The sequence below is a fragment of the Watersipora subatra genome, chromosome 8 (genome assembly GCF_963576615.1).
Source record: "Watersipora subatra chromosome 8, tzWatSuba1.1, whole genome shotgun sequence".
In the NCBI taxonomy this organism is placed as follows: Eukaryota; Metazoa; Bryozoa; class Gymnolaemata; order Cheilostomatida; family Watersiporidae; genus Watersipora; species Watersipora subatra.
This window is the reverse complement of record NC_088715.1, coordinates 25,704,590-25,731,762: the sequence shown is the minus strand read 5'-3', so window position 1 is coordinate 25,731,762 and position 27,173 is coordinate 25,704,590. Positions and strand designations below refer to the sequence as shown.

Below are 27,173 nucleotides of genomic sequence, written 5' to 3'. Positions count from 1 at the left end.
TTGTCATGCTCGTTTCACAGATTACATAGTCTGATATCTTGTCTCTGTGGCGCAATCGGTTAGCGCGTTCGGATGTTAACTTGAAAGGTTGGTGGTTCAAGCCCACCCAGGGATGAGCCCTCATAACTTTGGCACAGTCACTATGATAACTCTTGAAAATAAATTTTAGTATTGCTCATTTCACAGATTAAATATATTCTGACATCTCGTCGTTTTGGCGCATGTCGGTAGCACGATCGTTTGCTAACCGAACAGTTGGTAGTTGAATTTCCGCCATTGACGATTGTTTTTAATTTTAATAGAAGCAGTATTAAAAACCAGCAAATGATTTGTTGTCATGCTCGTTTCACAGATTCAATTGTCTGATACGATGTCTCTGTCACTAAATCGATTAATGCATTCGGCTGTTAATCGAAAAGTTGGTGGTTCAAGCCCACCCAGGGACGAGCCCTAATAATTTTGGCACAGTCAGTATTATAACTCTTGTACTTAAAACTTTTGTCATGCTCGTTTAACAGATTAGGTATTCTGCCATGTTATCTTTGTGGTGCATGGTGGTAGCACGTTCGGTTGGTAACCGAACAGTTGGTAGTTGAATTTTGTCATTGATGATTGTTTTTAATTTTAATAGAAGCAGTATTAAAAATGCAGCAAATGATTTGTTGTCATGCTCGTTTCACAGATTAAATAGTCTGTTATCTTGTCTCTGTGGTGCAATCGGTTAGTGCGTTCGGCTGTTAACCGAAAGGTTGGTGGTTCAAGCCCACACAGGGATGAGCCCTTATAATTTTGGCACAGTGACTCTGATAACTCTTGAAAATAAATTTTAGTATTGCTCATTTCACAGATTAAATATATTCTGACATCTCGTCTTTTTGGCGCAAGTCGGTAGCACGATCGTTTGCTAACCGAACAGTTGGTAGTTGAATTTCTGCTATTGACGATTGTTTTTAATTTTAATAGAAGCAGTATTAAAAACCAGCAAATGATTTGTTGTCATGCTCGTTTCACAGATTAAATAGTCTGTTATCTTTTCTCTGTGGTTCATTCGGTTAGCGTGTTCGGCTGTTAACCGAAAGGTTGGTGGTTCAAGCCCACCCAGGGATGAGCCCTTATAATTTTGGCACAAGCACTAAGAAAACTCTTGAAAACAAATTTTAGTGTTGCTCATTTCACAGATTAAATATATTCTGCCATGTTATCTTTGTGGTGCATGGCGGTAGCGCGTTCGGTTGGTAACCGAACAGTTGGTGGTTGAACTTCTGGCATTGACGATTGTTTTTAATTTTAATAGAAACAGTATTAAAAACCAGCAAATGTTTTGTTGTCATGCTCGTTTCACAGATTAAATAGTCTGATATCTTGTCTCTGTGGCGCAATCGGTTAGCGCGTTCGGCTGTTAACCGAAAGGTTGGTGGTTCAAGCCCACCCAGGGACGAGCCCTTATAATTTTGGCACAGTCACTATGATAACTCTTGAAAATAAATTTTAGTATTGCTCATTTCACAGATTAAATATATTCTGCCATGTTATCTTTGTGGTGCATGGCGGTAGCACGTTCGGTTGGTAACCGAACAGGTGGTAGTTGAATTTCTGCTATTGACGATTGTTTTTAATTTTAATAGAAGCAGTATTAAAAACCAGCAAATGATTTGTTGTCATGCTCGTTTCACAGATTTAATAGTCTGATATCTTGTCTCTGTGGTGCATTCGGTTAGCGTGTTCGGCTGTTAACCGAAAGGTTGGTGGTTCAAGCCCACCCAGGGATGAGCCCTTATAATTTTGGCACAATCACTAAGAAAACTCTTGAAAACAAATTTTAGTGTTGCTCATTTCACAGATTAAATTTATTCTGCCATGTTATCTTTGTGGTGCATGGCGGTAGCACGTTCGGTTGGTAACCGAACAGTTGGCGGTTGAACTTCTGGCATTGATGATTGTTTTTAATTTTAATAGAAATAGTATTAAAAACCAGCAAATGATTTGTTGTCAAGCTCGTTTCACAGATTAAATAGTCTGATATCTTGTCTCTGTGGTGCAATCGGTTAGTGCGTTCGGCTGTTAACCGAAAGGTTGGTGGTTCAAGCCTACCCAGGGACGAGCCCTTATAAGTTTGGTACATGCACTATCGTAAGTCTTGAAAATAATTTTTAGCATTGCTTGTTTCAACGATTAAATATATTCTGACATGTCGTCTTTTTGGCACATGTCGGTAGCACGATCGTTTGGTAACCGAACAGTTGGTGGTTGAACTTCTGGCATTGACGATTGTTTTTAATTTTAATGGAATTAGTATTAAAAACCAGCAAATGTCTTGTTGTCATGCTCGTTTCACAGATTAAATAGTCTGATATCTTGTCTCTGTGGCGCAATCGGTTAGTGCGTTCGGCTGTTAATCGAAAGGTTGGTGGTTCAAGCCCACCCTGGGACGAGTCTTTATAATTTTGGTACATGCACTATTGTAAGTCTTGAAAATAATTTTTAGCGTTGCTCGTTTCAGCGATTAAATATATTCTGACATTTCGTCTTTTTGGCACATGTCGGTAGCACGATCGTTTGGTCACCGAACAGTTGGTGGTTGAACTTCTGGCATTGACGGTTGTTTTTAATTTTAATGGAAATAGTATTAAAAACTAGCAAATGCTTTGTTGTCATGCTCGTTTCACAGATTGAATAGTCTGATATCTTGTCTCTGTGGCGCAATCGGTTAGTGCGTTCGGTTGTTAACCGAAAGATTGGTGGTTCAAGCCTACCCAGGGACGAGTCCTTATAATTTCCGTACATGCACTATTGTAAGTCTTGAAAATAATTTTTAGCATTGCTCGTTTCAACGATTAAATATATTCTGACAGTCTTTTTGGCACATGTCGGTAGCACGATCGTTTGGTAACCGAACAGTTGGTGGTTGAATTTCTGCCATTGACGATTGTTTTTAATTTTAATAGAAATAGTATTAAAAACCAGCAAATGCTTTGTTGTCACGCTCGTTTAACAGATTAAATAGTCTGATATCTTGTCTCTGTGGCGCAATCGGTTAGCGCGTTCGGCTGTTAACCGAAAGGTTGGTGGTTCAAGCCCACCCAGGGACGAGCACTTATAATTTTGGCACAGTCACTATGATAACTCTTGAAAATAAATTCTAGTATTGCTCATTTCACAGATTAAATATATTCTGACATCTCGTTTTTTTGGCGCTTGTCGGTAGCACGATCGTTTGCTAACCGAACAGTTGGTAGTTGAATTTCTGCCATTGACGATTGTTTTTAATTTTAATAGAAAAAGTATTAAAAACCAGCAAATGATTTGTGGTCATGCTCGTTTCACAGATTAAATAGTCTGATATCTTGTCTCTGTGGTGCAATCGGTTAGTGCGTTCGGCTTTTAATCGAAAGGTTGGTGGTTCAAGCCCACCCAGGGACGAGTCCTTATAATTTTGGTACATGCACTATTGTAAGTCTTGAAAATAATTTTTAGCGTTGCTCGTTTCAGCGATTAAATATATTCTGACATCTCGTCTTTTTGGCGCATGTCGGTAGCACGATCGTTTGCTAACCGAACAGCTGGTAGTTGAATTTCTGCTATTGACGATTGTTTTTAATTTTAATAGAAGCAGTATTAAAAACCAGCAAATGATTTGTTGTCATGCTCGTTTCACAGATTAAATAGTCTGATATCTTGTCTCGGTGGTGCAATCGGTTAGTGCGTTCGGCTGTTAACCTAAAGGTTGGTGGTTCAAGCCCACCCAGGGATGAGCCCTTATAATTTTGGCACAATCACTAAGAAAACTCTTGAAAATAATTTTTAGTGTTGCTCATTTCACAGATTAAATATATTCTGCCATGTTATCTTTGTGGTGCATGGCGGTAGCACGTTCGGTTGGTAACCGAACAGGTGGTAGTTGAATTTCTGCTATTGACGATTGTTTTTAATTTTAATAGAAGCAGTATTAAAAACCAGCAAATGATTTGTTGTCATGCTCGTTTCACAGATTAAATAGTCTGATATCTTGTCTCTGTGGTGCATTCGGTTAGCGTGTTTGGCTGTTAACCGAAAGGTTGGTGGTTCAAGCCCACCCAGGGATGAGCCCTTATAATTTTGGCACAATCACTAAGAAAACTCTTGAAAATAAATTTTAGTGTTGCTCAATTCACAGATTAAATATATTCTGCCATGTTATCTTTGTGGTGCATGGCGGTAGCACGTTCGGTTGGTAACCGAACGGTTGGTGGTTGAACTTCTGGCATTGATGATTGTTTTTAATTTTAATAGAAATAGTATTAAAAACCAGCAAATGATTTGTTGTCATGCTCGTTTCAAAGATTAAATAGTCTGATATCTGGTCTCTGTGGTGCAATCGGTTAGTGCGTTCGGCTGTTAACCGAAAGGTTGGTGGTTCAAGCCCACCCAGGGACGAGCCCTTATAATTTTGGTACATGCACTATTGTAAGTCTTGAAAATAATTTTTAGCATTGCTTGTTTCAACGATTAAATATATTCTGACATGTCGTCTTTTTGGCACATGTCGGTAGCACGATCGTTTGGTAACCGAACAGTTGGTGGTTGAACTTCTGGCATTGACGATTGTTTTTAATTTTAATGGAAATAGTATTAAAAACCAGCAAATGATTTGTTGTCATGCTCGTCTCACAGATTAAATAGTCTGATATCTTGTCTCTGTGGTGCAATCGGTTAGCGCGTTCGGCTGTTACCCGAAAGGTTGGTGGTTCAAGCCCACCCAGGGATGAGCCCTTATAATTTTGGCACAGTCACTATGATAACTCTTGAAAATAAATTTTAGTATTGCTCATTTCACAGAATAAATATATTCTGACATCTCGTCTTTTTGGCGAATGTCGGTAGCACGATCGTTTGCTAACCGAACAGTTGGTAGTTGAATTTCCGCCATTGACGATTGTTTTTAATTTTAATAGAAGCAGTATTAAAAACCAGCACATGATTTGTTGTCATGCTCGTTTCACAGATTCAATCGTCTGATATGATGTCTCTGTCACTAAATCGGTTAATGCATTCGGCTGTTAATCGAAAAGTTGGTGGTTCAAGCACACCCAGTGACGAGCCCTAATAATTTTGGCGCAGTCAGTATTATAACTCTTGAAATTAAAACTTTGTCATGCTCGTTTAACAGATTAGGTATTCTGCCATGTTATCTTTAGGGTGCATGGCGGTAGCACGTTCGGTTGGTGACCGAACAGTTGGTGGTTGAAATTCTGGAATTGATGATTGTTTTTAATTTTAATAGAAATAGTATTTAAAACCAGCAAATGTCTTGTTGTCATGCTCGTTTCACAGATTAAATAGTCTGATATCTTGTCTCTGTGGTGCAATCGGTTTGTGCGTTCGGCTGTTAATCGAAAGGTTGGTGGTTCAAGCCCACCCAGAGATGAGTCCTTATAATTTTGGTACATGCACTATTGTAAGTCTTGAAAATAACTTTTAGCGTTGCTCTTTCAGCGATTAAATATATTCTGACATGTCGTCTTTTTGGCACATGTCGGTAGCACGATCGTTTGCTAACCGAACAGTTGGTAGTTGAATTTCTGCCATTGACGATTGTTTTTAATTTTAATAGAAATAGTATTAAAAACCAGCAAATGATTTGTTGTCACGCTCGTTTAACAGATTAAATAGTCTGATATCTTGTCTCTGTGGTGCAATCAGTTAGCGCGTTCGGCTGTTAACCGAAAGGTTGGTGGTTCAAGCCCACCCAGGGACGAGCACTTATAATTTTGGCACAGTCACTATGATAACTCTTGAAAATAAATTCTAGTATTGCTCATTTCACAGATTAAATATATTCTGACATCTCGTTTTTTTGGCGCTTGTCGGTAGCACGATCGTTTGCTAACCGAACAGTTGGTAGTTGAATTTCTGCCATTGACGATTGTTTTTAATTTTAATAGAAATAGTATTAAAAACCAGCAAATGATTTGTTGTCACGCTCGTTTCACAGATTAAATAGTCTGATATCTTGTCTCTGTGGCGCAATCGGTTAGCGCGTTCGGCTGTTAACCGAAAGATTGGTGGTTCAAGCCCACCCAGGGACGAGTCCTTATAATTTTCGTACATGCACTATTGTAAGTCTTGAAAATAATTTTTAGCATTGCTCGTTTCAACGATTAAATATATTCTGACAGTCTTTTTGGCACATGCCGGTAGCACGATCGTTTGGTAACCGAACAGTTGGTGGTTGAAATTCTGGCATTGACGATTGTTTTTAATTTTAATAGAAATAGTATTAAAAACCAGCAAATGATTTGTTGTCATGCTCGTTTCACAGATTAAATAGTCTGATATCTTGTCTCTGTGGCGCAATCGGTTAGCGCGTTCGGCTGTTAACCGAAAGGTTGGTGGTTCAAGCCGACCCAGGGACGAGTCCTTATAATTTTCGTACATGCACTATTGTAAGTCTTGAAAATAATTTTTAGCATTGCTCGTTTCAACGATTAAATATATTCTGACAGTCTTTTTGGCACATGTCGGTAGCACGATCGTTTGGTAACCGAACAGTTGGTGGTTGAACTTCTGGCATTGACGATTGTTTTTAATTTTAATGGAAATAGTATTAAAAACCAGCAAATGATTTGTTGTCATGCTCGTTTCACAGATTCAATCGTCTGATATGATGTCTCTGTCACTAAATCGGTTAATGCATTCGGCTGTTAATCGAAAAGTTGGTGGTTCAAGCACACCCAGTGACGAGCCCTAATATTTTTGGCGCAGTCAGTATTATAACTCTTGAAATTAAAACTTTGTCATGCTCGTTTAACAGATTAGGTATTCTGCCATGTTATCTTTGGGGTGCATGGCGGTAGCACGTTCGGTTGGTGACCGAACAGTTGGTGGTTGAAATTCTGGAATTGATGATTGTTTTTAATTTTAATAGAAATAGTATTTAAAACCAGCAAATGTCTTGTTGTCATGCTCGTTTCACAGATTAAATAGTCTGATATCTTGTCTCTGTGGTGCAATCGGTTAGTGCGTTCGGCTGTTAATCGAAAGGTTGGTGGTTCAAGCCCACCCAGGGACGAGTCCTTATAATTTTGGTACATGCACTATTGTAAGTCTTGAAAATAATTTTTAGCGTTGCTCGTTTCAGCGATTAAATATATTCTGACATTTCGTCTTTTTGGCACATGTCGGTAGCACGATCGTTTGCTAACCGAACAGTTGGTAGTTGAATTTCTGCCATTGACGATTGTTTTTAATTTTAATAGAAATAGTATTAAAAACCAGCAAATGCTTTGTTGTCACGCTCGTTTAACAGATTAAATAGTCTGATATCTTGTCTCTGTGGCGCAATCGGTTAGTGGGTTCGGCTGTTAACCGAAAGGTTGGTGGTTCAAGCCCACCCAGGGACGAGCACTTATAATTTTGGCACAGTCACTATGATAACTCTTGAAAATAAATTCTAGTATTGCTCATTTCACAGATTAAATATATTCTGACATCTCGTTTTTTTGGCGCTTGTCGGTAGCACGATCGTTTGCTAACCGAATAGTTGGTAGTGGAATTTCTGCCATTGACGATTGTTTTTAATTTTGATAGAAAAAGTATTAAAAACCAGCAAATGATTTGTGGTCATGCTCGTTTCACAGATTAAATAGTCTGATATCTTGTCTCTGTGGTGCAATCGGTTAGCGCGTTCGGCTTTTAATCGAAAGGTTGGTGGTTCAAGCCCACCCAGGGACGAGTCCTTATAATTTTGGTACATGCACTATTGTAAGTCTTGAAAATAATTTTTAGCGTTGCTCGTTTCAGCGATTAAATATATTCTGACATCTCGTCTTTTTGGCGCATGTCGGTAGCACGATCGTTTGCTAACCGAACAGCTGGTAGTTGAATTTCTGCTATTGACGATTGTTTTTAATTTTAATAGAAGCAGTATTAAAAACCAGCAAATGATTTGTTGTCATGCTCGTTTCACAGATTAAATAGTCTGATATCTTGTCTCGGTGGTGCAATCGGTTAGCGCGTTCGGCTGTTAACCTAAAGGTTGGTGGTTCAAGCCCACCCAGGGATGCGCCCTTATAATTTTGGCACAATCACTAAGAAAACTCTTGAAAATAATTTTTAGTGTTGCTCATTTCACAGATTAAATATATTCTGCCATGTTATCTTTGTGGTGCATGGCGGTAGCACGTTCGGTTGGTAACCGAACAGGTGGTAGTTGAATTTCTGCTATTGATGATTGTTTTTAATTTTAATAGAAGCAGTATTAAAAACCAGCAAATGATTTGTTGTCATGCTCGTTTCACAGATTAAATAGTCTGATATCTTGTCTCTGTGGTGCATTCGGTTAGCGTGTTCGGCTGTTAACCGAAAGGTTGGTGGTTCAAGCCCACCCAGGGATGAGCCCTTATAATTTTGGCACAATCACTAAGAAAACTCTTGAAAATAAATTTTAGTGTTGCTCAATTCACAGATTAAATATATTCTGCCATGTTATCTTTGTGGTGCATGGCGGTAGCACGTTCGGTTGGTAACCGAACAGTTGGTGGTTGAACTTCTGGCATTGATGATTGTTTTTAATTTTAATGGAAATAGTATTAAAAACCAGCAAATGATTTGTTGTCATGCTCGTTTCACAGATTAAATAGTCTGATATCTTGTCTCTGTGGGGCAATCGGTTAGTGCGTTCGGCTGTTAACCGAAAGGTTGGTGGTTCAAGCCTACCCAGGGATGAGCCCTTATAATTTTGGTACATGCACTATTGTAAGTCTTGAAAATAATTTTTAGCATTGCTTGTTTCAACGATTAAATATATTCTGACATGTCGTCTTTTTGGCACATGTCGGTAGCACGATCGTTTGGTAACCGAACAGTTGGTGGTTGAACTTCTGGCATTGACGATTGTTTTTAATTTTAATAGAAATAGTATTAAAAACCAGCAAATGATTTGTTGTCACGCTCGTTTCACAGATTAAATAGTCTGATATCTTGTCTCTGTGGCGCAATCGGTTAGCGCGTTCGGCTGTTAACCGAAAGATTGGTGGTTCAAGCCCACCCAGGGACGAGTCCTTATAATTTTCGCACATGCACTATTGTAAGTCTTGAAAACAATTTTTAGCATTGCTCGTTTCAACGATTAAATATATTCTGACAGTCTTTTTGGCACATGTCGGTAGCACGATCGTTTGGTAACCGAACAGTTGGTGGTTGAACTTCTGGCATTGACGATTGTTTTTAATTTTAGTGGAAATAGTATTAAAAACCAGCAAATGATTTGTTGTCATGCTCGTTTCACAGATTAAATAGTCTGATATCTTGTCTCTGTGGTGCAATCGGTTAGCGCGTTCGGCTGTTAACCGAAAGGTTGGTGGTTCAAGCCCACCCAGGGATGAGCCCTTATAATTTTGGCACAGTCACTATGATAACTCTTGAAAATAAATTTTAGTATTGCTCATTTCACAGAATAAATATATTCTGACATCTCGTCTTTTTGGCGAATGTCGGTAGCACGATCGTTTGCTAACCGAACAGTTGGTAGTTGAATTTCCGCCATTGACGATTGTTTTTAATTTTAATAGAAGCAGTATTAAAAACCAGCACATGATTTGTTGTCATGCTCGTTTCACAGATTCAATCGTCTGATATGATGTCTCTGTCACTAAATCGGTTAATGCATTCGGCTGTTAATCGAAAAGTTGGTGGTTCAAGCACACCCAGTGACGAGCCCTAATAATTTTGGCGCAGTCAGTATTATAACTCTTGAAATTAAAACTTTGTCATGCTCGTTTAACAGATTAGGTATTCTGCCATGTTATCTTTTGGGTGCATGGCGGTAGCACGTTCGGTTGGTGACCGAACAGTTGGTGGTTGAAATTCTGGAATTGATGATTGTTTTTAATTTTAATAGAAATAGTATTTAAAACCAGCAAATGTCTTGTTGTCATGCTCGTTTCACAGATTAAATAGTCTGATATCTTGTCTCTGTGGCGCAATCGGTTAGCGCGTTCGGCTGTTAACCGAAAGGTTGGTGGTTCAAGCCCACCCAGGGACGAGCACTTATAATTTTGGCACAGTCACTATGATAACTCTTGAAAATAAATTCTAGTATTGCTCATTTCACAGATTAAATATATTCTGACATCTCGTTTTTTTGGCGCTTGTCGGTAGCACGATCGTTTGCTAACCGAACAGTTGGTAGTTGAATTTCTGCCATTGACGATTGTTTTTAATTTTAATAGAAATAGTATTAAAAACCAGCAAATGATTTGTGGTCATGCTCGTTTCACAGATTAAATAGTCTGAGATCTTGTCTCTGTGGCGCAATCGGTTAGCGCGTTCGGCTGTTAACCGAAAGGTTGGTGGTTCAAGCCCACCCAGGGATGAGCCCTTATAATTTTGGCACAGTCACTATGATAACTCTTGAAAATAAATTTTAGTATTGCTCATTTCACAGATTAAATATATTCTGACATCTCGTTTTTTTGGCGCTTGTCGGTAGCACGATCGTTTGCTAACCGAACAGTTGGTAGTTGAATTTCTGCCATTGACGATTGTTTTTAATTTTAATAGAAATAGTATTAAAAACCAGCAAATGATTTGTTGTCACGCTCGTTTCACAGATTAAATAGTCTGATATCTTGTCTCTGTGGCGCAATCGGTTAGCGCGTTCGGCTGTTAACCGAAAGATTGGTGGTTCAAGCCCACCCAGGGACGAGTCCTTATAATTTTCGTACATGCACTATTGTAAGTCTTGAAAATAATTTTTAGCATTGCTCGTTTCAACGATTAAATATATTCTGACAGTCTTTTTGGCACATGTCGGTAGCACGATCGTTTGGTAACCGAACAGTTGGTGGTCGAAATTCTGGCATTGACGATTGTTTTTAATTTTAATAGAAATAGTATTAAAAACCAGCAAATGATTTGTTGTCATGCTCGTTTCACAGATTAAATAGTCTGATATCTTGTCTCTGTGGTGCAATCGGTTAGCGCGTTCGGCTGTTAACCGAAAGGTTGGTGGTTCAAGCCCACCCAGGGACGAGTCCTTATAATTTTCGTACATGCACTATTGTAAGTCTTGAAAATAATTTTTAGCATTGCTCGTTTCAACGATTAAATATATTCTGACAGTCTCTTTGGCACATGTCGGTAGCACGATCGTTTGGTAACCGAACAGTTGGTGGTTGAACTTCTGGCATTGACGATTGTTTTTAATTTTAATAGAAATAGTATTAAAAACCAGCAAATGCTTTGTTGTCACGCTCGTTTAACAGATTAAATAGTCTGATATCTTGTCTCTGTGGCGCAATCGGTTAGCGCGTTCGGCTGTTAACCGAAAGGTTGGTGGTTCAAGCCCACCCAGGGACGAGCACTTATAATTTTGGCACAGTCACTATGATAACTCTTGAAAATAAATTCTAGTATTGCTCATTTCACAGATTAAATATATTCTGACATCTCGTTTTTTTGGCGCTTGTCGGTAGCACGATCGTTTGCTAACCGAACAGTTGGTAGTTGAATTTCTGCCATTGACGATTGTTTTTAATTTTAATAGAAAAAGTATTAAAAACCAGCAAATGATTTGTGGTCATGCTCGTTTCACAGATTAAATAGTCTGATATCTTGTCTCTGTGGTGCAATCGGTTAGTGCGTTCGGCTTTTAATCGAAAGGTTGGTGGTTCAAGCCCACCCAGGGACGAGTCCTTATAATTTTGGTACATGCACTATTGTAAGTCTTGAAAATAATTTTTAGCGTTGCTCGTTTCAGCGATTAAATATATTCTGACATCTCGTCTTTTTGGCGCATGTCGGTAGCACGATCGTTTGCTAACCGAACAGCTGGTAGTTGAATTTCTGCTATTGACGATTGTTTTTAATTTTAATAGAAGCAGTATTAAAAACCAGCAAATGATTTGTTGTCATGCTCGTTTCACAGATTAAATAGTCTGATATCTTGTCTCGGTGGTGCAATCGGTTAGCGCGTTCGGCTGTTAACCTAAAGGTTGGTGGTTCAAGCCCACCCAGGGATGAGCCCTTATAATTTTGGCACAGTCACTATGATAACTCTTGAAAATAAATTTTAGTATTGCTCATTCCACAGATTAAATATATTCTGACATCTCGTTTTTTTGGCGCTTGTCGGTAGCACGATCGTTTGCTAACCGAACAGTTGGTAGTAGAATTTCTGCCATTGACGATTGTTTTTAATTTTAATAGAAATAGTATTAAAAACCAGCAAATGATTTGTTGTCACGCTCGTTTCACAGATTAAATAGTCTGATATCTTGTCTCTGTGGCGCAATCGGTTAGCGCGTTCGGCTGTTAACCGAAAGATTGGTGGTTCAAGCCCACCCAGGGACGAGTCCTTATAATTTTCGTACATGCACTATTGTAAGTCTTGAAAATAATTTTTAGCATTGCTCGTTTCAACGATTAAATATATTCTGACAGTCTTTTTGGCACATGTCGGTAGCACGATCGTTTGGTAACCGAACAGTTGGTGGTTGAAATTCTGGCATTGACGATTGTTTTTAATTTTAATAGAAATAGTATTAAAAACCAGCAAATGATTTGTTGTCACGCTCGTTTCACAGATTAAATAGTCTGATATCTTGTCTCTGTGGCGCAATCGGTTAGCGCGTTCGGCTGTTAACCGAAAGCTTGGTGGTTCAAGCCCACCCAGGGATGAGCCCTTATAATTTTGGCACAGTCACTATGATAACTCTTGAAAATAAATTTTAGTATTGCTCATTTCACAGAATAAATATATTCTGACATCTCGTCTTTTTGGCGCATGTCGGTAGCACGATCGTTTGCTAACCGAACAGTTGGTAGTTGAATTTCCGCCATTAACGATTGTTTTCAATTTTAATAGAAGCAGTATTAAAAACCAGCACATGATTTGTTGTCACGCTCGTTTCACAGATTCAATCGTCTGATATGATGTCTCTGTCACTAAATCGGTTAATGCATTCGGCTGTTAATCGAAAAGTTGGTGGTTCAAGCACACCCAGTGACGAGCCCTAATAATTTTGGCACACTCAGTATTATAACTCTTGAAATTAAAACTTTGTCATGCTCGTTTAACAGATTAGGTATTCTGCCATGTTATCTTTGGGGTGCATGGCGGTAGCACGTTCAGTTGGTGACCGAACAGTTGGTGGTTGAAATTCTGGAATCGATGATTGTTTTTAATTTTAATAGAAATAGTATTTAAAACCAGCAAATGTCTTGTTGTCATGCTCGTTTCACAGATTAAATAGTCTGATATCTTGTCTCTGTGGTGCAATCGGTTAGTGCGTTCGGCTGTTAATCGAAAGGTGCTGGTTCAAGCCCACCCAGGGACGAGTCCTTATAATTTTTGTACATGCACTATTGTAAGTCTTGAAAATAATTTTTAGCGTTGCTCGTTTCAGCGATTAAATATATTCTGACATCTTGTCTTTTTGGCGCATGTCGGTAGCACGATCGTTTGCTAACCGAACAGCTGGTAGTTGAATTTCTGCTATTGACGATTGTTTTTAATTTTAATAGAAGCAGTATTAAAAACCAGCAAATGATTTGTTGTCATGCTCGTTTCACAGATTAAATAGTTTGATATCTTGTCTCTGTGGTGCATTCGGTTAGCGTGTTCGGCTGTTAACCGAAAGGTTGGTGGTTCAAGCCCACCCAGGGATGAACCCTTATAATTTTGGCACAATCACTAAGAAAACTCTTGAAAACAAATTTTATTGTTGCTCATTTCACAGATTAAATATATTCTGCCATGTTATTTTTGTGGTGCATGGCGGTAGCACGTTCGGTTGGTAACCGAACAGTTGGTGGTTGAACTTCTGGCATTGATGATTGTTTTTAATTTTAATAGAAATAGTATTAAAAACCAGCAAATGATTTGTTGTCATGCTCGTTTCACAGATTAAATAGTCTGATATCTTGTCTCTGTGGTGCAATCGGTGAGTGCGTTCGGCTGTTAACCGAAAGGTTGGTGGTTCAAGCCTACCCAGGGATGAGCACTTATAATTTTGGTACATGCACTATTGTAAGTCTTGAAAGTAATTTTTAGCATTGCTTGTTTCAACGATTAAATATATTCTGACATGTCGTCTTTTTGGCACATGTCGGTAGCACGATCGTTTGGTAACCGAACAGTTGGCGGTTGAACTTCTGGCATTGACGATTGTTTTTAATTTTAATGGAAATAGTATTAAAAACCAGCAAATGTCTTGTTGTCATGCTCGTTTCACAGATTAAATAGTCTGATATCTTGTCTCTGTGGTGCAATCGGTTAGTGCGTTCGGCTGTTAATCGAAAGGTTGGTGGTTCAAGCCCACCCAGGGACGAGTCCTTATAATTTTGGTACATGCACTGTTGTAAGTCTTGAAATTAATTTTTAGCGTTGCTCGTTTCAGCGATTAAATATATTCTGACATTTAGTCTTTTTGGCACATGTCGGTAGCACGATCGTTTGGTAACCGAACAGTTGGTGGTTGAACTTCTGGCATTGATGATTGTTTTTAATTTTAATAGAAATAGTATTAAAAACCAGCAAATGCTTTGTTGTCACGCTCGTTTAACAGATTAAATAGTCTGATATCTTGTCTCTGTGGCGCAATCGGTTAGTGCGTTCGGCTGTTAACCGAAAGGTTGGTGGTTCAAGCCCACCCAGGGACGAGCACTTATAATTTTGGCACAGTCACTATGATAACTCTTGAAAATAAATTCTAGTATTGCTCATTTCACAGATTAAATATATTCTGACATCTCGTTTTTTTGGCGCTTGTCGGTAGCACGATCGTTTGCTAACCGAACAGTTGGTAGTGGAATTTCTGCCATTGACGATTGTTTTTAATTTTGATAGAAAAAGTATTAAAAACCAGCAAATGATTTGTGGTCATGCTCGTTTCACAGATTAAATAGTCTGATATCTTGTCTCTGTGGTGCAATCGGTTAGCGCGTTCGGCTTTTAATCGAAAGGTTGGTGGTTCAAGCCCACCCAGGGACGAGTCCTTATAATTTTGGTACATGCACTATTGTAAGTCTTGAAAATAATTTTTAGCGTTGCTCGTTTCAGCGATTAAATATATTCTGACATCTCGTCTTTTTGGCGCATGTCGGTAGCACGATCGTTTGCTAACCGAACAGCTGGTAGTTGAATTTCTGCTATTGACGATTGTTTTTAATTTTAATAGAAGCAGTATTAAAAACCAGCAAATGATTTGTTGTCATGCTCGTTTCACAGATTAAATAGTCTGATATCTTGTCTCGGTGGTGCAATCGGTTAGCGCGTTCGGCTGTTAACCTAAAGGTTGGTGGTTCAAGCCCACCCAGGGATGCGCCCTTATAATTTTGGCACAATCACTAAGAAAACTCTTGAAAATAATTTTTAGTGTTGCTCATTTCACAGATTAAATATATTCTGCCATGTTATCTTTGTGGTGCATGGCGGTAGCACGTTCGGTTGGTAACCGAACAGGTGGTAGTTGAATTTCTGCTATTGATGATTGTTTTTAATTTTAATAGAAGCAGTATTAAAAACCAGCAAATGATTTGTTGTCATGCTCGTTTCACAGATTAAATAGTCTGATATCTTGTCTCTGTGGTGCATTCGGTTAGCGTGTTCGGCTGTTAACCGAAAGGTTGGTGGTTCAAGCCCACCCAGGGATGAGCCCTTATAATTTTGGTACATGCACTATTGTAAGTCTTGAAAATAATTTTTAGCATTGCTTGTTTCAACGATTAAATATATTCTGACATGTCGTCTTTTTGGCACATGGCGGTAGCACGTTCGGTTGGTAACCGAACAGTTGGTGGTTGAACTTCTGGCATTGATGATTGTCTTTAATTTTAATGGAAATAGTATTAAAAACCAGCAAATGATTTGTTGTCATGCTCGTTTCACAGATTAAATAGTCTGATATCTTGTCTCTGTGGTGCAATCGGTTAGTGCGTTCGGCTGTTAACCGAAAGGTTGGTGGTTCAAGCCTACCCAGGGATGAGCCCTTATAATTTTGGTACATGCACTATTGTAAGTCTTGAAAATAATTTTTAGCATTGCTTGTTTCAACGATTAAATATATTCTGACATGTCGTCTTTTTGGCACATGTCGGTAGCACGATCGTTTGGTAACCGAACAGTTGGTGGTTGAACTTCTGGCATTGACGATTGTTTTTAATTTTAATAGAAATAGTATTAAAAACCAGCAAATGATTTGTTGTCACGCTCGTTTCACAGATTAAATAGTCTGATATCTTGTCTCTGTGGCGCAATCGGTTAGCGCGTTCGGCTGTTAACCGAAAGATTGGTGGTTCAAGCCCACCCAGGGACGAGTCCTTATAATTTTCGCACATGCACTATTATAAGTCTTGAAAACAATTTTTAGCATTGCTCGTTTCAACGATTAAATATATTCTGACAGTCTTTTTGGCACATGTCGGTAGCACGATCGTTTGGTAACCGAACAGTTGGTGGTTGAACTTCTGGCATTGACGATTGTTTTTAATTTTAGTGGAAATAGTATTAAAAACCAGCAAATGATTTGTTGTCATGCTCGTTTCACAGATTAAATAGTCTGATATCTTGTCTCTGTGGCGCAATCGGTTAGCGCGTTCGGCTGTTAACCGAAAGGTTGGTGGTTCAAGCCCACCCAGGGATGAGCCCTTATAATTTTGGCACAGTCACTATGATAACTCTTGAAAATAAATTTTAGTATTGCTCATTTCACAGATTAAATATATTCTGACATCTCGTTTTTTTGGCGCTTGTCGGTAGCACGATCGTTTGCTAACCGAACAGTTGGTAGTTGAATTTCTGCCATTGACGATTGTTTTTAATTTTAATAGAAATAGTATTAAAAACCAGCAAATGATTTGTTGTCACGCTCGTTTCACAGATTAAATAGTCTGATATCTTGTCTCTGTGGCGCAATCGGTTAGCGCGTTCGGCTGTTAACCGAAAGATTGGTGGTTCAAGCCCACCCAGGGACGAGTCCTTATAATTTTTGTACATGCACTATTGTAAGTCTTGAAAATAATTTTTAGCATTGCTCGTTTCAACGATTAAATATATTCTGACAGTCTTTATGGCACATGTCGGTAGCACGATCGTTTGGTAACCGAACAGTTGGTGGTCGAAATTCTGGCATTGACGATTGTTTTTAATTTTAATAGAAATAGTATTAAAAACCAGCAAATGATTTGTTGTCATGCTCGTTTCACAGATTAAATAGTCTGATATCTTGTCTCTGTGGTGCAATCGGTTAGCGCGTTCGGCTGTTAACCGAAAGGTTGGTGGTTCAAGCCCACCCAGGGACGAGTCCTTATAATTTTCGTACATGCACTATTGTAAGTCTTGAAAATAATTTTTAGCATTGCTCGTTTCAACGATTAAATATATTCTGACAGTCTTTTTGGCACATGTCGGTAGCACGATCGTTTGGTAACCGAACAGTTGGTGGTTGAACTTCTGGCATTGACGATTGTTTTTAATTTTAATAGAAATAGTATTAAAAACCAGCAAATGCTTTGTTGTCACGCTCGTTTAACAGATTAAATAGTCTGATATCTTGTCTCTGTGGCGCAATCGGTTAGCGCGTTCGGCTGTTAACCGAAAGGTTGGTGGTTCAAGCCCACCCAGGGACGAGCACTTATAATTTTGGCACAGTCACTATGATAACTCTTGAAAATAAATTCTAGTATTGCTCATTTCACAGATTAAATATATTCTGACATCTCGTTTTTTTGGCGCTTGTCGGTAGCACGATCGTTTGCTAACCGAACAGTTGGTAGTTGAATTTCTGCCATTGACGATTGTTTTTAATTTTAATAGAAAAAGTATTAAAAACCAGCAAATGATTTGTGGTCATGCTCGTTTCACAGATTAAATAGTCTGATATCTTGTCTCTGTGGTGCAATCGGTTAGTGCGTTCGGCTTTTAATCGAAAGGTTGGTGGTTCAAGCCCACCCAGGGACGAGTCCTTATAATTTTGGTACATGCACTATTGTAAGTTTTGAAAATAATTTTTAGCGTTGCTCGTTTCAGCGATTAAATATATTCTGACATCTCGTCTTTTTGGCGCATGTCGGTAGCACGATCGTTTGCTAACCGAACAGCTGGTAGTTGAATTTCTGCTATTGACGATTGTTTTTAATTTTAATAGAAGCAGTATTAAAAACCAGCAAATGATTTGTTGTCATGCTCGTTTCACAGATTAAATAGTCTGATATCTTGTCTCGGTGGTGCAATCGGTTAGCGCGTTCGGCTGTTAACCTAAAGGTTGGTGGTTCAAGCCCACCCAGGGATGAGCCCTTATAATTTTGGCACAGTCACTATGATAACTCTTGAAAATAAATTTTAGTATTGCTCATTCCACAGATTAAATATATTCTGACATCTCGTTTTTTTGGCGCTTGTCGGTAGCACGATCGTTTGCTAACCGAACAGTTGGTAGTTGAATTTCTGCCATTGACGATTGTTTTTAATTTTAATAGAAATAGTATTAAAAACCAGCAAATGATTTGTTGTCACGCTCGTTTCACAGATTAAATAGTCTGATATCTTGTCTCTGTGGTGCAATCGGTTAGCGCGTTCGGCTGTTAACCGAAAGATTGGTGGTTCAAGCCCACCCAGGGACGAGTCCTTATAATTTTCGTACATGCACTATTGTAAGTCTTGAAAATAATTTTTAGCATTGCTCGTTTCAACGATTAAATATATTCTGACAGTCTTTTTGGCACATGTCGGTAGCACGATCGTTTGGTAACCGAACAGTTGGTGGTTGAAATTCTGGCATTGACGATTGTTTTTAATTTTAATAGAAATAGTATTAAAAACCAGCAAATGATTTGTTGTCACGCTCGTTTCACAGATTAAATAGTCTGATATCTTGTCTCTGTGGCGCAATCGGTTAGCGCGTTCGGCTGTTAACCGAAAGCTTGGTGGTTCAAGCCCACCCAGGGATGAGCCCTTATAATTTTGGCACAGTCACTATGATAACTCTTGAAAATAAATTTTAGTATTGCTCATTTCACAGAATAAATATATTCTGACATCTCGTCTTTTTGGCGCATGTCGGTAGCACGATCGTTTGCTAACCGAACAGTTGGTAGTTGAATTTCCGCCATTAACGATTGTTTTTAATTTTAATAGAAGCAGTATTAAAAACCAGCACATGATTTGTTGTCACGCTCGTTTCACAGATTCAATCGTCTGATATGATGTCTCTGTCACTAAATCGGTTAATGCATTCGGCTGTTAATCGAAAAGTTGGTGGTTCAAGCACACCCAGTGACGAGCCCTAATAATTTTGGCACACTCAGTATTATAACTCTTGAAATTAAAACTTTGTCATGCTCGTTTAACAGATTAGGTATTCTGCCATGTTATCTTTGGGGTGCATGGCGGTAGCACGTTCGGTTGGTGACCGAACAGTTGGTGGTTGAAATTCTGGAATCGATGATTGTTTTTAATTTTAATAGAAATAGTATTTAAAACCAGCAAATGTCTTGTTGTCATGCTCGTTTCACAGATTAAATAGTCTGATATCTTGTCTCTGTGGTGCAATCGGTTAGTGCGTTCGGCTGTTAATCGAAAGGTGCTGGTTCAAGCCCACCCAGGGACGAGTCCTTATAATTTTTGTACATGCACTATTGTAAGTCTTGAAAATAATTTTTAGCGTTGCTCGTTTCAGCGATTAAATATATTCTGACATCTCGTCTTTTTGGCGCATGTCGGTAGCACGATCGTTTGCTAACCGAACAGCTGTTAGTTGAATTTCTGCTATTGACGATTGTTTTTAATTTTAATAGAAGCAGTATTAAAAACCAGCAAATGATTTGTTGTCATGCTCGTTTCACAGATTAAATAGTTTGATATCTTGTCTCTGTGGTGCATTCGGTTAGCGTGTTCGGCTGTTAACCGAAAGGTTGGTGGTTCAAGCCCACCCAGGGATGAACCCTTATAATTTTGGCACAATCACTAAGAAAACTCTTGAAAACAAATTTTATTGTTGCTCATTTCACAGATTAAATATATTCTGCCATGTTATTTTTGTGGTGCATGGCGGTAGCACGTTCGGTTGGTAACCGAACAGTTGGTGGTTGAACTTCTGGCATTGATGATTGTTTTTAATTTTAATAGAAATAGTATTAAAAACCAGCAAATGATTTGTTGTCATGCTCGTTTCACAGATTAAATAGTCTGATATCTTGTCTCTGTGGTGCAATCGGTGAGTGCGTTCGGCTGTTAACCGAAAGGTTGGTGGTTCAAGCCTACCCAGGGATGAGCCCTTATAATTTTGGTACATGCACTATTGTAAGTCTTGAAAGTAATTTTTAGCATTGCTTGTTTCAACGATTAAATATATTCTGACATGTCGTCTTTTTGGCACATGTCGGTAGCACGATCGTTTGGTAACCGAACAGTTGGCGGTTGAACTTCTGGCATTGACGATTGTTTTTAATTTTAATGGAAATAGTATTAAAAACCAGCAAATGTCTTGTTGTCATGCTCGTTTCACAGATTAAATAGTCTGATATCTTGTCTCTGTGGTGCAATCGGTTAGTGCGTTCGGCTGTTAATCGAAAGGTTGGTGGTTCAAGCCCACCCAGGGACGAGTCCTTATAATTTTGGTACATGCACTGTTGTAAGTCTTGAAATTAATTTTTAGCGTTGCTCGTTTCAGCGATTAAATATATTCTGACATTTAGTCTTTTTGGCACATGTCGGTAGCACGATCGTTTGGTAACCGAACAGTTGGTAGTTGAATTTCTGCCATTGACGATTGTTTTTAATTTTAATAGAAATAGTATTAAAAACCAGCAAATGATTTGTGGTCATGCTCGTTTCACAGATTAAATAGTCTGAGATCTTGTCTCTGTGGCGCAATCGGTTAGCGCGTTCGGCTGTTAACCGAAAGGTTGGTGGTTCAAGCCCACCCAGGGATGAGCCCTTATAACTTTGGCACAGTCACTATGATAACTCTTGAAAATAAATTTTAGTATTGCTCATTTCACAGATTAAATATATTCTGACATCTCGTTTTTTTGGCGCTTGTCGGTAGCACGATCGTTTGCTAACCGAACAGTTGGTAGTTGAATTTCTGCCATTGACGATTGTTTTTAATTTTAATAGAAATAGTATTAAAAACCAGCAAATGATTTGTTGTCACGCTCGTTTCACAGATTAAATAGTCTGATATCTTGTCTCTGTGGCGCAATCGGTTAGCGCGTTCGGCTGTTAACCGAAAGATTGGTGGTTCAAGCCCACCCAGGGACGAGTCCTTATAATTTTTGTACATGCACTATTGTAAGTCTTGAAAATAATTTTTAGCATTGCTCGTTTCAACGATTAAATATATTCTGACAGTCTTTATGGCACATGTCGGTAGCACGATCGTTTGGTAACCGAACAGTTGGTGGTCGAAATTCTGGCATTGACGATTGTTTTTAATTTTAATAGAAATAGTATTAAAAACCAGCAAATGATTTGTTGTCATGCTCGTTTCACAGATTAAATAGTCTGATATCTTGTCTCTGTGGTGCAATCGGTTAGCGCGTTCGGCTGTTAACCGAAAGGTTGGTGGTTCAAGCCCACCCAGGGACGAGTCCTTATAATTTTCGTACATGCACTATTGTAAGTCTTGAAAATAATTTTTAGCATTGCTCGTTTCAACGATTAAATATATTCTGACAGTCTTTTTGGCACATGTCGGTAGCACGATCGTTTGGTAACCGAACAGTTGGTGGTTGAACTTCTGGCATTGACGATTGTTTTTAATTTTGATAGAAAAAGTATTAAAAACCAGCAAATGATTTGTGGTCATGCTCGTTTCACAGATTAAATAGTCTGATATCTTGTCTCTGTGGTGCAATCGGTTAGCGCGTTCGGCTTTTAATCGAAAGGTTGGTGGTTCAAGCCCACCCAGGGACGAGTCCTTATAATTTTGGTACATGCACTATTGTAAGTCTTGAAAATAATTTTTAGCGTTGCTCGTTTCAGCGATTAAATATATTCTGACATCTCGTCTTTTTGGCGCATGTCGGTAGCACGATCGTTTGCTAACCGAACAGCTGGTAGTTGAATTTCTGCTATTGACGATTGTTTTTAATTTTAATAGAAGCAGTATTAAAAACCAGCAAATGATTTGTTGTCATGCTCGTTTCACAGATTAAATAGTCTGATATCTTGTCTCGGTGGTGCAATCGGTTAGCGCGTTCGGCTGTTAACCTAAAGGTTGGTGGTTCAAGCCCACCCAGGGATGCGCCCTTATAATTTTGGCACAATCACTAAGAAAACTCTTGAAAATAATTTTTAGTGTTGCTCATTTCACAGATTAAATATATTCTGCCATGTTATCTTTGTGGTGCATGGCGGTAGCACGTTCGGTTGGTAACCGAACAGGTGGTAGTTGAATTTCTGCTATTGATGATTGTTTTTAATTTTAATAGAAGCAGTATTAAAAACCAGCAAATGATTTGTTGTCATGCTCGTTTCACAGATTAAATAGTCTGATATCTTGTCTCTGTGGTGCATTCGGTTAGCGTGTTCGGCTGTTAACCGAAAGGTTGGTGGTTCAAGCCCACCCAGGGATGAGCCCTTATAATTTTGGTACATGCACTATTGTAAGTCTTGAAAATAATTTTTAGCATTGCTTGTTTCAACGATTAAATATATTCTGACATGTCGTCTTTTTGGCACATGGCGGTAGCACGTTCGGTTGGTAACCGAACAGTTGGTGGTTGAACTTCTGGCATTGATGATTGTCTTTAATTTTAATGGAAATAGTATTAAAAACCAGCAAATGATTTGTTGTCATGCTCGTTTCACAGATTAAATAGTCTGATATCTTGTCTCTGTGGTGCAATCGGTTAGTGCGTTCGGCTGTTAACCGAAAGGTTGGTGGTTCAAGCCTACCCAGGGATGAGCCCTTATAATTTTGGTACATGCACTATTGTAAGTCTTGAAAATAATTTTTAGCATTGCTTGTTTCAACGATTAAATATATTCTGACATGTCGTCTTTTTGGCACATGTCGGTAGCACGATCGTTTGGTAACCGAACAGTTGGTGGTTGAACTTCTGGCATTGACGATTGTTTTTAATTTTAATAGAAATAGTATTAAAAACCAGCAAATGATTTGTTGTCACGCTCGTTTCACAGATTAAATAGTCTGATATCTTGTCTCTGTGGCGCAATCGGTTAGCGCGTTCGGCTGTTAACCGAAAGATTGGTGGTTCAAGCCCACCCAGGGACGAGTCCTTATAATTTTCGCACATGCACTATTATAAGTCTTGAAAACAATTTTTAGCATTGCTCGTTTCAACGATTAAATATATTCTGACAGTCTTTTTGGCACATGTCGGTAGCACGATCGTTTGGTAACCGAACAGTTGGTGGTTGAACTTCTGGCATTGACGATTGTTTTTAATTTTAGTGGAAATAGTATTAAAAACCAGCAAATGATTTGTTGTCATGCTCGTTTCACAGATTAAATAGTCTGATATCTTGTCTCTGTGGCGCAATCGGTTAGCGCGTTCGGCTGTTAACCGAAAGGTTGGTGGTTCAAGCCCACCCAGGGATGAGCCCTTATAATTTTGGCACAGTCACTATGATAACTCTTGAAAATAAATTTTAGTATTGCTCATTTCACAGATTAAATATATTCTGACATCTCGTTTTTTTGGCGCTTGTCGGTAGCACGATCGTTTGCTAACCGAACAGTTGGTAGTTGAATTTCTGCCATTGACGATTGTTTTTAATTTTAATAGAAATAGTATTAAAAACCAGCAAATGATTTGTTGTCACGCTCGTTTCACAGATTAAATAGTCTGATATCTTGTCTCTGTGGCGCAATCGGTTAGCGCGTTCGGCTGTTAACCGAAAGATTGGTGGTTCAAGCCCACCCAGGGACGAGTCCTTATAATTTTTGTACATGCACTATTGTAAGTCTTGAAAATAATTTTTAGCATTGCTCGTTTCAACGATTAAATATATTCTGACAGTCTTTATGGCACATGTCGGTAGCACGATCGTTTGGTAACCGAACAGTTGGTGGTCGAAATTCTGGCATTGACGATTGTTTTTAATTTTAATAGAAATAGTATTAAAAACCAGCAAATGATTTGTTGTCATGCTCGTTTCACAGATTAAATAGTCTGATATCTTGTCTCTGTGGTGCAATCGGTTAGCGCGTTCGGCTGTTAACCGAAAGGTTGGTGGTTCAAGCCCACCCAGGGACGAGTCCTTATAATTTTCGTACATGCACTATTGTAAGTCTTGAAAATAATTTTTAGCATTGCTCGTTTCAACGATTAAATATATTCTGACAGTCTTTTTGGCACATGTCGGTAGCACGATCGTTTGGTAACCGAACAGTTGGTGGTTGAACTTCTGGCATTGACGATTGTTTTTAATTTTAATAGAAATAGTATTAAAAACCAGCAAATGCTTTGTTGTCACGCTCGTTTAACAGATTAAATAGTCTGATATCTTGTCTCTGTGGCGCAATCGGTTAGCGCGTTCGGCTGTTAACCGAAAGGTTGGTGGTTCAAGCCCACCCAGGGACGAGCACTTATAATTTTGGCACAGTCACTATGATAACTCTTGAAAATAAATTCTAGTATTGCTCATTTCACAGATTAAATATATTCTGACATCTCGTTTTTTTGGCGCTTGTCGGTAGCACGATCGTTTGCTAACCGAACAGTTGGTAGTTGAATTTCTGCCATTGACGATTGTTTTTAATTTTAATAGAAAAAGTATTAAAAACCAGCAAATGATTTGTGGTCATGCTCGTTTCACAGATTAAATAGTCTGATATCTTGTCTCTGTGGTGCAATCGGTTAGTGCGTTCGGCTTTTAATCGAAAGGTTGGTGGTTCAAGCCCACCCAGGGACGAGTCCTTATAATTTTGGTACATGCACTATTGTAAGTTTTGAAAATAATTTTTAGCGTTGCTCGTTTCAGCGATTAAATATATTCTGACATCTCGTCTTTTTGGCGCATGTCGGTAGCACGATCGTTTGCTAACCGAACAGCTGGTAGTTGAATTTCTGCTATTGACGATTGTTTTTAATTTTAATAGAAGCAGTATTAAAAACCAGCAAATGATTTGTTGTCATGCTCGTTTCACAGATTAAATAGTCTGATATCTTGTCTCGGTGGTGCAATCGGTTAGCGCGTTCGGCTGTTAACCTAAAGGTTGGTGGTTCAAGCCCACCCAGGGATGAGCCCTTATAATTTTGGCACAGTCACTATGATAACTCTTGAAAATAAATTTTAGTATTGCTCATTCCACAGATTAAATATATTCTGACATCTCGTTTTTTTGGCGCTTGTCGGTAGCACGATCGTTTACTAACCGAACAGTTGGTAGTTGAATTTCTGCCATTGACGATTGTTTTTAATTTTAATAGAAATAGTATTAAAAACCAGCAAATGATTTGTTGTCACGCTCGTTTCACAGATTAAATAGTCTGATATCTTGTCTCTGTGGTGCAATCGGTTAGCGCGTTCGGCTGTTAACCGAAAGATTGGTGGTTCAAGCCCACCCAGGGACGAGTCCTTATAATTTTCGTACATGCACTATTGTAAGTCTTGAAAATAATTTTTAGCATTGCTCGTTTCAACGATTAAATATATTCTGACAGTCTTTTTGGCACATGTCGGTAGCACGATCGTTTGGTAACCGAACAGTTGGTGGTTGAAATTCTGGCATTGACGATTGTTTTTAATTTTAATAGAAATAGTATTAAAAACCAGCAAATGATTTGTTGTCACGCTCGTTTCACAGATTAAATAGTCTGATATCTTGTCTCTGTGGCGCAATCGGTTAGCGCGTTCGGCTGTTAACCGAAAGCTTGGTGGTTCAAGCCCACCCAGGGATGAGCCCTTATAATTTTGGCACAGTCACTATGATAACTCTTGAAAATAAATTTTAGTATTGCTCATTTCACAGAATAAATATATTCTGACATCTCGTCTTTTTGGCGCATGTCGGTAGCACGATCGTTTGCTAACCGAACAGTTGGTAGTTGAATTTCCGCCATTAACGATTGTTTTTAATTTTAATAGAAGCAGTATTAAAAACCAGCACATGATTTGTTGTCACGCTCGTTTCACAGATTCAATCGTCTGATATGATGTCTCTGTCACTAAATCGGTTAATGCATTCGGCTGTTAATCGAAAAGTTGGTGGTTCAAGCACACCCAGTGACGAGCCCTAATAATTTTGGCACACTCAGTATTATAACTCTTGAAATTAAAACTTTGTCATGCTCGTTTAACAGATTAGGTATTCTGCCATGTTATCTTTGGGGTGCATGGCGGTAGCACGTTCGGTTGGTGACCGAACAGTTGGTGGTTGAAATTCTGGAATCGATGATTGTTTTTAATTTTAATAGAAATAGTATTTAAAACCAGCAAATGTCTTGTTGTCATGCTCGTTTCACAGATTAAATAGTCTGATATCTTGTCTCTGTGGTGCAATCGGTTAGTGCGTTCGGCTGTTAATCGAAAGGTGCTGGTTCAAGCCCACCCAGGGACGAGTCCTTATAATTTTTGTACATGCACTATTGTAAGTCTTGAAAATAATTTTTAGCGTTGCTCGTTTCAGCGATTAAATATATTCTGACATCTCGTCTTTTTGGCGCATGTCGGTAGCACGATCGTTTGCTAACCGAACAGCTGTTAGTTGAATTTCTGCTATTGACGATTGTTTTTAATTTTAATAGAAGCAGTATTAAAAACCAGCAAATGATTTGTTGTCATGCTCGTTTCACAGATTAAATAGTTTGATATCTTGTCTCTGTGGTGCATTCGGTTAGCGTGTTCGGCTGTTAACCGAAAGGTTGGTGGTTCAAGCCCACCCAGGGATGAACCCTTATAATTTTGGCACAATCACTAAGAAAACTCTTGAAAACAAATTTTATTGTTGCTCATTTCACAGATTAAATATATTCTGCCATGTTATTTTTGTGGTGCATGGCGGTAGCACGTTCGGTTGGTAACCGAACAGTTGGTGGTTGAACTTCTGGCATTGATGATTGTTTTTAATTTTAATAGAAATAGTATTAAAAACCAGCAAATGATTTGTTGTCATGCTCGTTTCACAGATTAAATAGTCTGATATCTTGTCTCTGTGGTGCAATCGGTGAGTGCGTTCGGCTGTTAACCGAAAGGTTGGTGGTTCAAGCCTACCCAGGGATGA

The 27,173-nt window shown here is 38.7% G+C and overlaps 19 non-coding genes across 19 annotated transcripts; all 19 read left to right on the top strand.

Annotated features, from left to right (window-relative positions):
- The first annotated feature begins 1,364 nt into the window (after positions 1-1,364).
- Trnan-guu (transfer RNA asparagine (anticodon GUU)) lies at positions 1,365-1,438 on the top strand. Its single transcript has one exon. It is a non-coding gene; the product is annotated as a tRNA-Asn (tRNA).
- A 1,577-nt stretch (positions 1,439-3,015) lies between these two features.
- Trnan-guu (transfer RNA asparagine (anticodon GUU)) lies at positions 3,016-3,089 on the top strand. The gene has a single exon. It is a non-coding gene; the product is annotated as a tRNA-Asn (tRNA).
- Positions 3,090-5,991: 2,902 nt separating this feature from the next.
- Positions 5,992-6,065, top strand: Trnan-guu (transfer RNA asparagine (anticodon GUU)). Its single transcript has one exon. It is a non-coding gene; the product is annotated as a tRNA-Asn (tRNA).
- A 2,895-nt stretch (positions 6,066-8,960) lies between these two features.
- Positions 8,961-9,034, top strand: Trnan-guu (transfer RNA asparagine (anticodon GUU)). The gene has a single exon. It is a non-coding gene; the product is annotated as a tRNA-Asn (tRNA).
- Positions 9,035-9,947: 913 nt separating this feature from the next.
- On the top strand, positions 9,948-10,021 carry Trnan-guu (transfer RNA asparagine (anticodon GUU)). Its single transcript has one exon. It is a non-coding gene; the product is annotated as a tRNA-Asn (tRNA).
- A 257-nt stretch (positions 10,022-10,278) lies between these two features.
- On the top strand, positions 10,279-10,352 carry Trnan-guu (transfer RNA asparagine (anticodon GUU)). The gene has a single exon. It is a non-coding gene; the product is annotated as a tRNA-Asn (tRNA).
- A 257-nt stretch (positions 10,353-10,609) lies between these two features.
- Trnan-guu (transfer RNA asparagine (anticodon GUU)) lies at positions 10,610-10,683 on the top strand. The gene has a single exon. It is a non-coding gene; the product is annotated as a tRNA-Asn (tRNA).
- A 580-nt stretch (positions 10,684-11,263) lies between these two features.
- On the top strand, positions 11,264-11,337 carry Trnan-guu (transfer RNA asparagine (anticodon GUU)). Its single transcript has one exon. It is a non-coding gene; the product is annotated as a tRNA-Asn (tRNA).
- Positions 11,338-12,256: 919 nt separating this feature from the next.
- Positions 12,257-12,330, top strand: Trnan-guu (transfer RNA asparagine (anticodon GUU)). The gene has a single exon. It is a non-coding gene; the product is annotated as a tRNA-Asn (tRNA).
- Positions 12,331-16,221: 3,891 nt separating this feature from the next.
- Positions 16,222-16,295, top strand: Trnan-guu (transfer RNA asparagine (anticodon GUU)). Its single transcript has one exon. It is a non-coding gene; the product is annotated as a tRNA-Asn (tRNA).
- A 253-nt stretch (positions 16,296-16,548) lies between these two features.
- Trnan-guu (transfer RNA asparagine (anticodon GUU)) lies at positions 16,549-16,622 on the top strand. The gene has a single exon. It is a non-coding gene; the product is annotated as a tRNA-Asn (tRNA).
- A 257-nt stretch (positions 16,623-16,879) lies between these two features.
- On the top strand, positions 16,880-16,953 carry Trnan-guu (transfer RNA asparagine (anticodon GUU)). Its single transcript has one exon. It is a non-coding gene; the product is annotated as a tRNA-Asn (tRNA).
- Positions 16,954-17,533: 580 nt separating this feature from the next.
- Trnan-guu (transfer RNA asparagine (anticodon GUU)) lies at positions 17,534-17,607 on the top strand. The gene has a single exon. It is a non-coding gene; the product is annotated as a tRNA-Asn (tRNA).
- Positions 17,608-20,836: 3,229 nt separating this feature from the next.
- Positions 20,837-20,910, top strand: Trnan-guu (transfer RNA asparagine (anticodon GUU)). Its single transcript has one exon. It is a non-coding gene; the product is annotated as a tRNA-Asn (tRNA).
- Positions 20,911-21,167: 257 nt separating this feature from the next.
- On the top strand, positions 21,168-21,241 carry Trnan-guu (transfer RNA asparagine (anticodon GUU)). The gene has a single exon. It is a non-coding gene; the product is annotated as a tRNA-Asn (tRNA).
- Positions 21,242-23,145: 1,904 nt separating this feature from the next.
- Trnan-guu (transfer RNA asparagine (anticodon GUU)) lies at positions 23,146-23,219 on the top strand. The gene has a single exon. It is a non-coding gene; the product is annotated as a tRNA-Asn (tRNA).
- A 253-nt stretch (positions 23,220-23,472) lies between these two features.
- Trnan-guu (transfer RNA asparagine (anticodon GUU)) lies at positions 23,473-23,546 on the top strand. The gene has a single exon. It is a non-coding gene; the product is annotated as a tRNA-Asn (tRNA).
- Positions 23,547-23,803: 257 nt separating this feature from the next.
- Trnan-guu (transfer RNA asparagine (anticodon GUU)) lies at positions 23,804-23,877 on the top strand. Its single transcript has one exon. It is a non-coding gene; the product is annotated as a tRNA-Asn (tRNA).
- A 580-nt stretch (positions 23,878-24,457) lies between these two features.
- Trnan-guu (transfer RNA asparagine (anticodon GUU)) lies at positions 24,458-24,531 on the top strand. The gene has a single exon. It is a non-coding gene; the product is annotated as a tRNA-Asn (tRNA).
- Positions 24,532-27,173: the final 2,642 nt, after the last annotated feature.